This window comes from Monopterus albus, unplaced genomic scaffold (assembly GCF_001952655.1).
Source record: "Monopterus albus unplaced genomic scaffold, M_albus_1.0 scaffold329.1, whole genome shotgun sequence".
In the NCBI taxonomy this organism is placed as follows: domain Eukaryota; kingdom Metazoa; phylum Chordata; class Actinopteri; order Synbranchiformes; family Synbranchidae; genus Monopterus; species Monopterus albus.
Genome location: NW_018128209.1, coordinates 1,001,718 through 1,012,959, shown reverse-complemented (window position 1 = coordinate 1,012,959; position 11,242 = coordinate 1,001,718). Strand labels below are relative to the sequence as shown.

General features: G+C 38.7%; 1 pseudogene; it reads left to right on the top strand.

Annotated features, from left to right (window-relative positions):
* The window catches only part of LOC109974369 (angiopoietin-2-like), a 31,431-nt pseudogene extending 28,585 nt beyond the window's left edge, over positions 1-2,846 (top strand).
* The last annotated feature ends 8,396 nt before the right edge of the window (positions 2,847-11,242 follow it).

Sequence of the window (11,242 nt, the reverse complement as noted above, 5' to 3'; positions counted from 1 at the left end):
CAATAGTGTTCAGTTCCAGCTCCAGTCCCTCAAAATCTATTCACTTCTGTAACAAATCACTTGCCTCATTCCGTACATGGGCCATGCTTGTTGTTGTTGGTTCCAACGCTCATCTGCCGTCGCAGATATCAATATACCTGCGTACATTCAAAATGATGAGCTCAGTTGAGGGCTCAGTTTCATTTGCTTCCACTTTTCTTTTCCCCATCACCTGGGCTACCACTGCCCCCGAAAAACCCCCAAAGGAAGTCATATCCACTGGAGTATAACAGGAACGCACAGTAATACTTGCCCCTGCCAGGAACTGACAACTCAAACAAAACTCCCTGGTAACCATGCAATCACTAACAAGATTAAATGTGGGTGTACTGAAGTCATGCATCCCACAAAACAGACAGAAATAAAACATAGACCAAAATAGTTGGGTTCAGATTTCATATAAATTCACAGGAATTTGCCCTCAGTTTGTGTAAGTACTGTATATGAAGATTGATGCTCTAAGAGGTGACAAATCATAATCATATGCAGATGTATGCTTTTCATGATCCCTAATAGTGAAGCAAGTTGCAGTTGCCTGAGTTTATTACATATAATTAACACAATGAAACCAAATGTTTCACAATTTTCCTGTGGGCTACACCATGTGAGGTGAAGCACCTGACTGAATATAATCCCCCCATATCTTGCTGCCTCTCAGCTCATGTGCTCTCTAACTAGTTCAGTATGCACCAGTTTACAAGCATTCTAAAGACACCAGCTTCATCTGTGAGTTTATATTATAAATCCCAAGCCACAGCTATGGTGCTATGCACCTAGTCAGCCAAAGCAATCCTCAGTGTGCTCCCTTCAGCAACATGGAGGTCTTCACCAAAAACACATTGACATTATTTATACATTAATCATCAGCATGACAGACCACTTTCCCTTTCAGGTACCTGAGAAAAGCTGAAAAGTATTTCTTTTATTGTAAGAGCATACTTATCATTAAGTAAGATATATACTGTACACTGAAAAGACTGTCACCTTGAAAAGAATTAGTTCACCATCTATGGAATATCTGAACTCATATCAGGAATTCATGGTTGATACAAATGTTTTGGAAAGTAGGAAGAGCTGGCACAGTCCACAGGCCATCTTTTGGAATGGGATTTCCTGTAGCCTTGTTAAATTTTTTTTTTCACATCACTGAGCCATCGTGAAAGGTTCTCTAACAAAATATCCTCTCATGTATTATTCCATGCTCTCCTCAATTCTATTATTCCCCAGCACTATAATTTCAAACTCCCCTCTTGCTGCCCCTTATCATGTGTTGCCCTGCCTGATGAACTTGCAGTACAAATTCAAGAGAAGGATTCCTTATTTAGTCACCCTAGACAGAGTGCCCCAGGCTACAGAGGGGGGTTACCTAACTCAGGAGAGAGCCTTGAAGTAAACAGAGAGAAATACAGTGGGCTGACCTCCTCATCCACTCTCTGACACACACACAGAAGGACGGACAAATGAACTCAAAAACACACATGCACACTACTGCTGGGCCCATAGTGTGAAAATAATTAAGAAAATCAACTAAATGGGCAGAAATTTCTGTCAGCCTGTCTATTTCATAAAGTGCAGCATGGAGGAAAAATGATGAGAAGTTCATTAGGTTTGTGTTGGCAACTATATGAAAGTAGGGAAGATGATTCTGTAAAATACAAAGTTTTGTACATACTTTATACTAAAAAGGCAAATATTTTTCTACTGTGGTTTAGAAGAGATCTATAACTTCATAGTTCCTAATCGTTTTTATCTTTGTGAAATAAAATATAGAGGGTCATTAGAATTTGATACTGCACTATAGGCAAGACGTTTATCCAAAGATACAGCCCTGTACACAGAGTCTAAAAGACAAGGTGGGGCTGCAACAGTGAAGAGCACTGGATCTTAGCCTGTTTGATATCTTATGCATTTGCTCTCTGCCAAGATGAAATTCTACTGTCAGATGTGCCCAGAGGCATTAACAAATCAGAGTGAGAAAGTAAAAATGAAAAAAAAAAACTGTATCAGTGCCCTAACAAAAGAAAGTTGAAGTTAGATATGTTGCCTCTTTCACCCCTTTCAATATTTTGTGTCATTAAGGAATCACAGACCTACCAGTTTGGTAAATATGACTGTGCTGTGTTCACTTTGCTAACATAATATTAGATAATTTCAGTGATACTGAAGTTCAGAGAGGGTTGGGGCAGATACTACTCACTGCCAGCAAGCTAGGTTGCCCAACACTGCTTTAAAAAAATGAACAGAAGTGCCTGTGGCTGAACTTTTTGTTGAAATTCTTTGCTTTTTTTCTGCTCTCCCCAAATCCAGTCTCCATGCAGAAGGTTTCAGTGGCACAGCTGGACAGACAAGCAGCCTCACCCACACTGGCACCCAGTTCAGCACCAGGGACAGAAACAATGACCGCTGCACTTGCAACTTCTGCTACTCATCCATCCATCACAATCTGTCTCTGCTCATATCCCATCCTGTTAAACATTCCCCTCCACCACCCTGTAAATGTCCAAAGTGTATTTCACGTTCCCTCTGTGCCAATATAAAGTTACTGCTGAGTTGAAGCAGTACATTTGGGCGTTACATTTCATGAGCTTAAATTCAATTAACTCCGACTTTTTCCTTGAACTCTCTGGAACATTTCCTCCCCTACAGGTTGGTGGTTTGAGGCTTGCAGTCTGTCCAACCTGAATGGCATATATTATCCTGCCTCATCCAGTGTGGTTCGCTACAATGGCATTAAGTAGTACTACTGGAAGGGACCAAATCTGAGGGCTATTATGATGACCATGATGGTGCACCGTACAAACTTCTGATGTCAGATTACAAAGAGAATGTCATCTCTAATGAATATAATGAACAATATCCACAAGATGGTATATTTTGAAAGAAAATTCAAATCAAACTGTTGGTGGTTTTAACTTCTGGACATCTTGGAGGAATGCTATAAATGCATAAGGATATGTGCAGACTCTCAGCAAATGACTACGGTTTTAGTGAATTCCTGAATGAGGAATTTCACACAGGTTCCCAAACTATATTTTAGTAAGGACTGTTCAGCTAAAAGAGAAAGGAGATACAGTATATGGTGTTAACGTTGCTACAGATGGCAAAAAAACAACAACAACTGGTCTAATCACATTATGCAGTGACATAGGACCAGTTATTCAAAACAACTTAAAATGAATTAGTACAACTGATTAACCTTTAGACACTTCATTGCAATACCTATTTTTATATTAAAGTATAAAAACTATTTTGTGTTTTTTTTCATATAAATGCATTTTTCAAGCAATGTGACCAAACTGAGATGATTCACATTTGTATGTAAACTAGTTAAAAAACTGTAAGTCTTAAAAGTCTTAATTTCACACTAAATGCTTGATTAACTTGGATCTGTTTATATTCTTTATCTATGTCATACCTGATGTTAGGCATCCCACGCAAACCCTAAACTATAACTTAATTCAGTTAGCATCATTGGATTGCAAAGCATCAGTACTTGTTTAACACTGTAGTTCCATCCATATACAATACACTGTAACATAAGATAATCTACAGTGACCTCAGTACTTTATGATGTTGTATTAACAGGGATAAAGAAAAACAACAATAATAGGCTTTGACCTTTGCTGTGTCTTCCAAATGAATTTTCAGAATGAATAATCACCAATTCTTTCAAGTTACACTTTATTTGTGAGAACCTTTGCTCATTGAAGGACATCCTATACTTTCACTGCAGTAATTTACTTTCAAAAATGAAAACATTTATGATATCATCTTACATTGTTAAAACAATAAAATCATATATGGTCTTTGGTGCCTTTAAGCCACAGCGCCAGGTTCTTACATAAAATCAAGTTTCATAAACTCCAACAAGACACACATGCTAGACTCAAGAAGTCAGTGGAGGACTGCGTCACACCATTGATCTGATGAATCATCCAATAACACTGGTCCCTGTGGTGCCCATTAGAAAGCGGATGGGTTTCACCTCGACTAATAGTGACCTGCATCTGCCAGCGTACGCTGAAGACAGCAGCAGTTGCTAACTGGAAAACATTACACAAGGACATCATCTGGCCATGTCTGTTAATTGTTGTGCTTCATTCACTGAAGGACAGACAGGACAGACACCTAAAGAGCCCATCTTCTTTGCCTGATGCAATTCCAAGTGTTCTGACTGCTGCAAATGTAAAACAACTGCAAAAATTAAGTATTGAGAGTAATGAATTGTGAGCCAGACTTTGGTGTTTTGACATCTTGCTTCAAGCCAGCGTCAGAGAAAAAGGAACAAAAGGAAATTATTCATCTCTGGAAATAAATAGCTTCTCTGTGTATGGCTTCACTAAATTTGTGAAGGACTTACCCAGGCTGAACTGCCTTTGATGTATTGCTTTATTAGGAAATATGCAGGAGCTGCTAACGATTTTAAAACTACTCAAATGGATAACAACGCTACTATGCCTGACCATACTGTAAATGTGTGTGTGTAATCATGTTAGAATCAGTGAGGAACCCCAAATATCATCACTAGTGGATCAAATGCCAGGAGCAATGGAGCAGTTGTAACAATAGACCTGAACCGCATGCTGTAAAAGCACCTATACACGCACAAATACACACATGCACATGCTCTGCTTGCATGCAGTGATCACATTGTCAAATCAGTTTATTATGGCCTCCAAGGGCTGGAAAGGCAATAGATCACAGTGGGGGGGAAGGCCAGAGGTGAATCCATGAAAGCGACTTTAATAAAGTCCACTTGATTTGACCTGATGTCTCAAAATAAAATGGTTGTGTTCAGGTCCAGTGAAGCAGACTGGCGTCTGCACCACATGCAGTCTCTACTGTACTTAACCCGTCTTATAATCGCATGGGTCTTGGGACAGGTATATCTGTAGGCACCGAGGCAGACAGAAACTTTGGAACCAAGTTAGAATATTATATACATTTGTGACAGGCTAGCTCTCACAGTGAAAAATTTCCAACAAAAAAAATAAAGGCTTATTTTGCCACTTGTATTACTCAGAGATTATCCCCAATACAGAATGTGTAAAATGGACATTTATCCCTATTAGCAATTCATAAATACACTGTAAATAAGTCTACAATCTAATATTTAAGCTCTTCTTTAGCATGATCATCACTATAAAGCCATGTTGCTTGGACAAGCATTGCACAAACCCAAAAGACCAAATTTTGAATTCTAGCAATGGACCGAGGTATAAAAAAAACTGACAAAACACTTAAAATATTATTTTTCCTGTGGAGGCTTTTAGATTTAAATGTATTAATTTTTTTAACTCCACTTGGAACAAGTAGACAATATACAAGGTTGGCCATGTGATAGCATCAAACAAAAAACATTTGTTTAACCATCTTTGAAGCTACTTAAGACATTTAAAGTTTGGAAAACAAGCTTTTTTTTACTGATAGTTAAAGGGCAGGAGCAAAACCACTCTCATTTCTGTATAATAAAGATGTAGGAAAGCTAGAGCTGGCAGTCAGTTAGCTTAGCTTAGAATAAAGGCTGAAAACTGTGGAAACAGCTAGCTTGGCTGTGTCCTTACAGCACCCCATATCCCACTATTTAACAGACTGCACCTAATCTTTTAATCCATACCAAAACATTAGTATAAAGGTATGGTCTGACAGAGAAGGAAGTGAATTTTCAGCTTGCATTATTTGTGCAACTGTGATTGCTGGACTATGAGCAATTTGTGTTTATTTCCCCCACATCCAATGTACCAACATTAGAGATGCTCGCTGTAAAATTGCTGGTGGCTAACTATAGCTTTTAAATGTAGTGAATGGTAACAAAACTCCTATTGATCTTCTCATCTAGCCTTCTAAAAAAAAACATATTTCCCCAACTGTCTGTTGCCTTAGGGGGAAAATGAAGTCAGTATTGGGAACTAGAGATGAGGAGTTATTTATCAGCTTTCAGAATGCCCAAACATAAGAATGTTTTAACTTCTTAATATGATGCGAGTGTTCAGTATGAGGAGTTCTGCTGTGATTTCCATACTGTGTCGACAATATTATTTCTAACAAAGAGTTTTGCCAATAAAACAATTCAGTTAAACTAAACTGAGGGAGACAGAGAAAGGGCAGAAAAAATATGTTTGTGGGTGAGTGGGAGGGCATATATCTTCATTTACATTGACCTGCTGTGTATATTAACTGATTTGAACAGAGTGTAACCTGCAAAGCTTGTGCTCTGCTGGTGCTTTAAACCTTGCCAGGGGATTTATCATCTCCCCCCAACTAGACAGATAGATGCAGAAGAGGAGGGAGAAAAATGTACAGAATGCAGGAGAGAGAGAAATGAGAAAATGGGGAGGCAGAGCCAAATGGTCATAAGTCCTTGTCTCTCTTTGCTTCTGTTCCAATGTCTTTGATTCATAAGGGGTTTGAAAGCTGGCCAGGGTAAGGGGCCAGGTTTGGCGTTCTGGCAGGAGGAGGGGAAGAGGGAGGGCTGAGGACTGATTTGTAATTGTCCTCCTTGCTATGTGGTTTACTGTGTCAGCATGCCGTGCATTTAACAGTGGTCATCGAAAAAGCAATACCATCCATATATCTGCCTGTCACAAGCGATACACTGGATGCTGTATCTCAAGTTTTTCTTTATAGAAAAAGAAAAGGAAAAGCAGCAGTTGTCATGTCATGTTTGAAAGCAAGAGAAAAATGCCACCTCAGGCCACTTGGGGGAACCAGTGCCACAAAGAATCCCCTTTACCTTTCTCTCTTGTACTCTGTTGAGTGTCAAGAGATGTGGATCTGGCTGCTGTTCACTCTCTCTGACTTTGCCTCTACCACAGGTGTGGATTATATAACTATGCATTCATTAACATGTCTTCTGCCATGTGCTCCCTCCCTAGCAGATGGTTAACTGAGGGCTACAGATGACATTGGAGTGGGGGGGAGACTACCTCAGGAAAATCACATTAAAATCCCTCATAAAGAAGAACACTTTAAATCAAGCAGTGATTTTCAAAGTTGAAAATCAGGCTCAAAAAAGGCATTTGTTAAATTTTGTAATGCTCTTAAAAAACAACAACAAAGTGAAACAAAACTTTTAGGTCAAGAAACTGAAGTGTGGTTGTGAATATCAAAATCATAGCTAAGTGCCACATAATGAGATATAGAGCTGAATACCTATGGTTGTCTTGTTTTGCTTTGCTGTTGCTTACCTCAGTGAAATGTAACCTAAATATGTTGCAGGCCAGAACATAACTACAGAAATCCATGGCAACGTACCTCCTGTTTCTTGTACAGTAAATGTTTATTGTTTCATTTATGTGAAGTGTTTTAACACTTAAGACAACATTATCCAAAAGAGTTGCTAACATCACTGAACTGGGTAACTGACAAACAAACTTGACAGCAGTGCAAATGATTTGATTAGGTGATTGGCAAATAATAATTTAGTGTCAAAGGAGGATGGGACATCTGTGCATTGGAGGGTAGTTTGAGCAGGTTTACTGAGTTTACTGAGGACAGCAGCACAAACAAACAAAAATAAAACAGCAGTGGAAATTCTGGGTACAAAAATACACCTGCAATAAAAGAGGTCAGAGGAGGGTAGCAAGATGTGCTCATGGTAGCTGACTGTAAACTCACTTTAGGCAGCAGTGATGTGCAGAAGAATGTCTCTAAGCACACACAAGCACCAAAGCTACACACTAAGCGTGCATCCCAGTTTCCTTGATTGCATCCACACTTCCTTCACTCACATCTTAGTCCCACCTAAGTAAAATGCAACTGGAAAGAGAGAGGAATAGAGTAAAAATATTTAAAGGGACATGAGACATTTCCTTTAATCCTTCATCTGAAGCATCCAAGCATGAACCAATTTCAAAGGGGCATGTTGGTCCATAAAGCACTTCCTCAGAGGATGGTCTCTCCTCTATCCTCACTCATGACTCCTCCAGGCAGCCTCCACACTCCTCAGTCATTGCTCTTCAGAGCAGGAATCAGAGCTCTGTGGTGTCCTTCAATATGGAGATGCAGAAAGATTTCTGGGTCAAGCAAAGATTGAGGAACACTCAAATAAGGTAACTGGGATGAACCCTAAGTTCCTTTCCCATCAGCTAAGAACTACAAAATAATGTTACAACAGCCTCAGTTCTGTACCGGAAACAAATTCCTTGTGTGCAACATACTTGGCCAAATAAAGGTGATTATTATCTACAGTAACTGGTGTTAGGTATGTTTAGTCAGATAGATATTGGTTAGATACTTGTTGTATTAGGAATGTTTAGAGGAGACAGGATGTCTAGCTTAGGCTGTTAAATGCTTAGTCATTTTCATGAGTTACTGCAGGTTGCTTATGATCAAGGATAACTAGATAGAAAAGTGGATGACTGTCAGCAGACAGAATGTTTAATATTATTATTATGACGAGCATAACTGTAGCCATAACCATAATATTTTCTTATGTGCAATGTTAGGACATGTCACTAGAGGTCGTGTTAGAATGTTTTTTTAGCTACACACCACATAATCAAGAGACACACTGGGTTCAGGGTCTTTCATCTTTCAGCTGCCTGCGTGCATGTTGGAGGTGCAAGATACCTGAGCGTGTAATGTTAATTTTTACCTGTGTTCACTGAATAAATCAGCACTGTTTTGAAGCTACTTGGACTGCCTCGTCTCTCAGAGTTAGCATGGTAAAAAGAGCTGACTGCAACACTGGACTTTACTAAACTTTAATACTATGAGTCACATTAGCTTAATATACGTCTGCCAGAACAAGTGAACTTTATTTGAAATTTGTAATACACTGCTCCTAATGTTCCTTAGTGTAGTCACCTTCAATGAAGCTGACAGAAACTAAAAAAAAGAATACAGTAAGCCCCTATAGGGACTGAATTCAAGACTAACCTTTATCATGGTTTGCATGGTGTTTTTTTTTAAGGACAGGATGAAGCCACAGACAGTTGTCAGTTTAATGTAAGAGGACTTTTATTAAATTAAACATTTAAATTGCTAACTGTGATATTATGTTCTCCTATAAACTGTGATGTTCTGTGTGCACACTGCAGTCACTATTCAGTAAATTGCAGAATGAGGCGAACAGGACAACAAAACCTACTAAGACAAGCCACATACAGGTGAGATTTGTACTTTGTTAGTAGTGTTTTCAAACATTGTGGTCTACTTTTACAAGAGAAACAACTGTCAATGTGACTGATTTTGCATAGCCTAATGGAATCATTTGCAGTGCACCCAACAAACGCACAGCAACAACATGCAGCACAGTAATAGTCGAAAGGTTGCACTGAAGAGACGACTAACCATCAACTGATAAAATCATTAGTCAGGTACAGCCCCATTGTAGCTTGTGAAAAAGTAAAAGTAAGAGTAAACAGTTTGCAGAGCAGTCATAGAGGATTGTAAGTTGGGACACTTTTGAGGGTCTCTTCTCCACAGTCTAGAAAGCAGCATTGTCATTTAGGTTGCTAAGCTTGATTGTGCGCAATAAAACAAGTCCAAGTTAGTGTGAGCCACTCCCAGTTTTGTTTCTCAGCAATGTGGAGATTACACACTTCATACTTTGAGGACAGGTTTTGATGGACAACCAAGACAGAGTGTGATGGGCAGGATTTATGCCAAAACAAGGCTCACTTGTTTGCCCTCCTCCTTAACTCTCCCTGCTCCAGCTGCTTCATGAAGTAACTATGTAGTGCGACTAAGTTTACCTCACTGAGGGGACTCATCATTCACCTCAACTGCTGTGAGAGACGTTACACCTACAAGTGCTACAAAACTTTACAACTGTACAAGACAAATATAGACTGCAGATCATAAATGTTAATAAAGTTTCTACATCAGTAAAAATATTGTTCTCCATTGCTATGGTTAGCCATTTTACTGTTCTATGTTTCACTGTTCTTCTCCATAGGTACAGTAAAGAGTATGTCTTAGGTTATTCAAGCAGCCAGCAATTTGGTGACAACTAAGGCATTTTGAAAGGGATGTAACTAAATTCATAGTATGTCTTGTTTTATGTAAAGGGATGTGTTCCCTCCATAATGTTCATATTACTGCTGTAATTACTCCAATATTCCTGTTTTTATTGATTTTTAAATTGCGTGTGAACAAGGTGTTTCATTTAATTACTTTTTTCTGTTACTTTATAATTAAATGTGAAATGGGGTTTAAAAGCTGTCAGCCTACAAAAGACAAAGTTTTTTATTGCATATATATTTTTGGTTATATTCCAATTATCAAAATATTACTCTAATCTGGCAAGTAACTTCAGGTTGGCCTAATGACATTAACCAACTGTGAAACTCAGTGTTACTATCCAAGTTAGAGCCAGGAAGGCTATAAAACAAACTGTGTTAGGGAGGTTGGGACTCAGATCCTTTGCTTTCCTGCCATATAGGAAGGCTGATCATTACAACCCCTCCCTCAAAAGTACAGTTCTGCTCCTTACACTTGGATATACAGTATGATATGGGTGTTCCTTTTTTGTCCTAGAGGAAAAAACTGAAGAGGAAGAAACCGCTCATTGACTTTTGAGATGGAGCCGGTCCCTCAAACACCAATGGATATCTGCCAAATGAGTCTATTTCTGTCCCCGTCTGTTCAGTACCTAGCGAGCCCAGTCAGAACAGGCTTCTCTCCTCCTAAGGCCAAATGCCAAGAGCTCTGCAATTACTGCTGTAATTGGCTTGAATTGGCTATTAGTACTCAGCTTGAGTCAGAGTCCAAAACAGACTGATGTGAATTCAATCACAAAATCCCAGTCCCTTAATAAAGCACTTGATAGATTTTTTATTTTTTTATTTTTTTTTACTTTTTTTTATTTTAAAGCCACAGAAAACACCTGCAGAAGTTTCAAAAGTACAATTTTTAGAAATAGTTTAGGCAAAATTTAGGATTTTTTATGGACTTGACTACTGGTACTTGTCAAGATGATGTTCAAGTGATAAGATGAATGAATATGATACTGAATGAGACATGATGTACCTTGATGAAATAAGCTTTTAGAAATATCAGCATGTTCAATTGTTATTTAGGACTGTCATCATCATCATTGTTTTCTTTTACTCTATTCATTTATGCTGCCAATTGTCATTATGAGTCCCTGACACTCTTCATAACATCTAATACTTGTAATCAGTGTTGCTGAGTATGTCGAATGTCTGTCTGTGGATGGTAATTAGTTTACACTGCCAATCATAACAGAGCAGGGTTG